Here is a 5,000-nt window from a genome sequence, read left to right as displayed (position 1 = left end):
TGAATAAGATTATGAGTGATGTAAGCCATCCACTGCATCAACATTATGTCTTCCTTAGATCAGACAAAAGGTTGGCTCTCCCAAGGCTACACACAAATAGGTTTAAAAATTCTTTTATTCCAAAGAGTATAAAATTGTATAACTATTTAGCATCTCAGCATAGCTAACTTACTACACTTCTAATATAACACTATTTACTTTTTAGAATTAAGTTTTATATCTTTTGGAGAGCTTGGAGGCCATAAAGAATTTCATGTTGAATATGTATTCAGTGTGACAATAAATCTTATCTTATCTTATCTACACACTACATTATACAGTGTGGTGGTGGATCTGGCAAAGTGACGCCTTAAGTTGAGGACTCGGGTCGGGATGGATCGCTGTTTGAAACCAAGCTAAAATTTTCCTTTCTTGAACCTGCAGTGCTGCTAAATGTTCTTTGCATGAGGTGTAATCTGATCCTTGCCTCGTGCACACTGCAGGAGTACAGTGTGGTGGTGAATCTGGCAATGTGACGTTTGAGGTAGGGATTCGAGTCAGCGTAGATGTTTGAAACCGAGCTGAGATATGCCTTTCGTAGACCTGCCATGCTCTCATACGTCCTTTGTATACCGTGTGATATTATTGTTGCCTCATACACACTGCAGCAATTGAGTGGCATATCCCTGCATACCACATACCGGAAATAAAGAAAAGGTATAAGCAAGACTCGAAGCAGTGAACCTCGAGGACGAACCGAGTCTCGGATTGGCCAGGCGGAGGTCCCACGCGCTGGCGTCACCACTTGAGGACCAAGGCGCCGCGCGGTTACGTGGAGATCTGAATTGCGCGTTAATCACCCCAGTAATGGAACACCTGTGTCATTAGTTTGTGTAGTGATCGTTAATTGTACGTGACAGTAGTGCAGCCAAGGAAGGTTTAGACTCTGTAGCTTCCATGGTGCAGACTTTGCCGGGAGAAGCCAGCGGGCGTGGGTACTGAGCGCCGGCAGCGGGGAGTGTGGTGCTGCAGGTCTGGTGTTCCTTGCCTGATTTCCTCCGTGGCGGCGCCGGACAGCAGTAGGAGCGAGGTACAGTTGTTGATTCATGTTTGTTGTCTTTGGTGTGCAGTCACCATGTTTTGCTTCGGTTTAAGACCAGAGAAATTCAAGGACAAGGATGATAGCCCTACTGGTCTACCCAACTGACAGTTACGTTTTCATATACTCTAGAACGTGTCCATGTATTCTACAGAGACAGCGTCAGGTAGGCCTATTGTCTTGTCGCATCGTTCTTATCCTCTTCAACACGCCATGAGCAGAATAGATAATGAATAGATATACAATAAGGATAACGAATGACACCTCGGTTAGACGAGGACGCCACACTGAGCTGTATGTTCTAATGATGTGCTTTGGTGTATCATTTTATTCGTATCAGAGCTTCCTTAGTGATATCATAGGGTTGGTTGTTGCTGATATTCTTTATAGCACGTTGTTGGTGTTAGACGTTTGCCAGTGTCAGTGCCGCGAACAAGACTCGCTAACACAAGTCGCCACAGCAACAGGGTGGCAATGAACATCTCGTCCTCAGCAGCATCAAGTCGTATCAGATTTATCAAAGTAATACTTCCTTGACTGGCTGCAGTGACCCAGGTGTTGTGACGGAGGCGGTAATGGACCATATTCTGACACCCTTCAGCGCCGCACCTTCCGTAATTTCAGAAAGTTATAGTTGAAGGTAAAGGATTTTTAAGGATGTTTTTATGCTTCTAGAGACAGAGTAGCAATATTTTCTATATAATTAACAGGAGAAACACTCTTGAATCCGGGTAATCATCTGTGGCCTTTGAAAATAGTCATGGTGGAAAAGTGAACCGTTTCAGAACATGGGCCAGTATCTCCTCCATGATCAGCCTCGCCTCCTCAGCCAGACTAGACTTTCCGTTACTGGGTGTACCTGTAATGGCGCGTGCCGTGCTTTCGCTTCACGCATTTCACGCTTCACTCGCTGCCTTCATCATGCTTGCAATAGACGCCGTACTCAACACCTACCCCGAGACTCTACTGCCTTAAGATGCCTCACTGTGTGTGTGGTTTTGCAGTGTTAGCATCCCCGGGTTTAGCTTATCTTGAGGCACGTGGCTGGTCTTTGAGTGATAGCTGAATGGAACACACTCGGTAATAAGGTTGTTAGTGGCGGGTGTGTGGCTGAATGGAACACACTCGGTAATAAGGTTGTTAGTGGCGGGTGTGTGGCTGAATGGAACACACTCGCTAATAAGGTTGTTAGTGGCGGGTGTGTGGCTGAATGGAACACACTCGCTAATAAGGTTGTTAGTGGCGGGTGTGTGGCTGAATGGAACACACTCGCTAATAAGGTTGTTAGTGGCGGGTGTGTGGCTGAATGGAACACACTCGCTAATAAGGTTGTTAGTGGCGGGTGTGTGGCTGAATGGAACACACTCGGTAATAAGGTTGTTAGTGGCGGGTGTGTGGCTTCATTTTCGCCTGCCGAAATCAACACATACAGATATTTTAATAATATCACCAACCACACCATTAACTTGTTCACGGAGCTGCACAACACTTTTTTATTGCGTTACATACATATACACCATATTGCAAAACGTATATATATATATATATATATATATATATATATATATATATATATATATATATATATATATATATATATATATATATATATATATACAAACTTAAAAATACACATACACCCACTTCAAATAGAAATAATGCAAAACATTTAATTTCACAGCTATATGTACAAATCTCGCGTATTTTTTTTACAGTTTTTACCTTTGAAATACTCGTATGCTTGAAAAGACACAAAGGTTACACTCGAACACACGTCCCTGGAACCGTCCCAAGCCTTCCTTGTGTCATCAGCTTTGTGATGTGGCCGAGCCCAGCTGTGCGTCCCCTCCTCGTGCCGTTAATATTGAATTTGATCAGATCACTCACACAGGTAATGAGATCAGTCAGTATTGGTGGTGGTGTGTGGGCATCAGTTCTGGAGCACGGAGGCAAAGGGACAAAAGAACAAAGGCGGCGCCGCTCGGGTGGTCTGCACTGAGCCTCGCACTGTGTATTTCTCCTGATGAATGTATGAGGGAAGATGGGATTGTATTTGAAAGGTTTTTTTCCAGCAGACTGACCATTGTAAGGAAAATTTCGTCAACATGCTTACCATTTTGAACGTTGAACCCTCATTTTGGTATAACAGGAAAGCGTACTGCGTGTGTAGTTAAGGCGCTCAGATCCCATTACCCTGTCAAAGGTTACGATTTAATGTTATATAGTCCTCCAACTATTCCTTCATTAGCGATTGATTGCTATGAAATACTCCAGAAATTATGAATGGAAGTAAGTGTCACCGTTCCCAGGTGTATATGCCTTATCTGAAATTACAAGAGTATACACACACACACACACACACACACACACACACACACACACACACACACACACAGACAGACAGACAGACAGACAGACAGACAGACAGACACACACACACACACACACACACACACACACACACACACACACACACACACACACACACACACACACACACACACACACACACACCTCTTTCCATCATGTAAACATTCTCTCTTATCTTCGTACCCTACACACATCATCTTTCCTCATCTCCCCTCTCCCTCCCCTCCCGCTCCCCTCTCCCTATCTCTCCCAGCTTCACATCACCCCATTCCTGCTTCTGTATCACCGCGCACCATCCCTCCTTCTCTCCCTCAGACCGCTTCCCTGTTCTTCTTCCACTTTTCCTCCCCTCTGTGTCTTTCCTTTCTGCCTGTGATGCTTTTCTTTTTCCTAGCATTCCCCTTCGCATTATTTCCCCGCCTCTTCCTCAGGCGCCCTTCTCGAGCCACTTTCCTCCTCACCCTTTCCTTCTATCGCCTCCCTTATTCCTCCTCCTTCTCTCTCCTCTTTATTCCCTCTCCCTCCTCTCTCTCTCTCTTCTCCTCAGGCACCTTTCCCACCCACTTTTTTCTCTCCATCCATCTCTCATGGTGACTTAAAAAGTATCGTATGTTCTCTAATATCAGTATGTAAGTGTTTTCCACAAGGTAAATATTGTTTTAACTGTTTTCTGGCAGCACATTACACGAGTCAAGAGGTGGGGAACTTTCTTCATCTATTGTATCTTATTCCCCGCCACGTTCTTTACTATCACTAGTATGTATATATATCTAGTTACTTTCATTAGTGGCCAGCAGGTCTCTCTCTCTCTCTCTCTCTCTCTCTCTCTCTCTCTCTCTCTCTCTCTCATATCTCTCTCTCTGTGCGCGCGCGCACACACGCACACACCTTTCCCACATTTTCATAGTATCTTGCATACATCGTTAGTTACGGATTATCCTGAGAAAAGTTTTCTTCTTCTTAGTTTCAAGTTAGCTTAAGGATGTGTATTGTCATTATAAAACGTAGAACTCATGTCAGCATGCAGGTTGTCCGGTGAGGAACGTCACATATTTACAGAAATGAAAGATCAAATTATTCTAAGTCGGAGACATTCACTGATCCGATGGTTTTAACGCTATGGTTTAAAAGCTACAGAACATTTAAGTATGAACGCCCACCAGGGACAGGTGACTACACAGACCTGTCCCGCAACATCCAGCTAATCGTTGTTGCCATATGGAGTATATCATGTTTACGCTTTTATTTGCTTCAGCAATACATTGTGTTCTTTAGTTTATTTTTATCATTATTTACGAAAATTTTTATGAGTAATAAAATAACACCCTCAAGATGGCAATGACCACCATTGCTGCCCTTCCTTGCTCCTACCCTCACCTCCCTTCCTTCTTCCTACCCTCCCCTTCAATAGTTGTTAGCACCTTCATATTCAGATGTCCTGTAACTTCTAAACCTTGGCGTTACAAGCATCTGAACAGACTCTAAGTTAAAATCACTTGATTTTTAATTTCTATGAGTATGTGATATTCATCACATGATACTTCATAAAACG

The 5,000-nt window shown here is 43.7% G+C and overlaps 1 protein-coding gene across 3 annotated transcripts in view; it reads left to right on the top strand.

The window, feature by feature from the left end:
• The first annotated feature begins 455 nt into the window (after nt 1–455).
• The window catches only part of LOC135112248 (uncharacterized), a 136,668-nt gene continuing 132,123 nt past the window's right edge, over nt 456–5,000 (top strand). Inside the window, exon 1 of one of the 3 annotated variants that reach the window (XM_064026507.1) lies at nt 456–1,069. The gene's annotated coding sequence lies outside the window, so the exon portion shown is untranslated. The remainder of the gene's footprint in view (nt 1,070–5,000) is intronic. The other 2 variants (XR_010274212.1, XR_010274209.1) reach the window with 2 other exon arrangements.

Source organism: Scylla paramamosain, chromosome 23 (genome assembly GCF_035594125.1).
Source record: "Scylla paramamosain isolate STU-SP2022 chromosome 23, ASM3559412v1, whole genome shotgun sequence".
In the NCBI taxonomy this organism is placed as follows: Eukaryota; Metazoa; Arthropoda; class Malacostraca; order Decapoda; family Portunidae; genus Scylla; species Scylla paramamosain.
The sequence above is the reverse complement of the archived record's forward strand: the minus strand, read 5'-3'. Positions and strand labels throughout refer to the sequence as shown.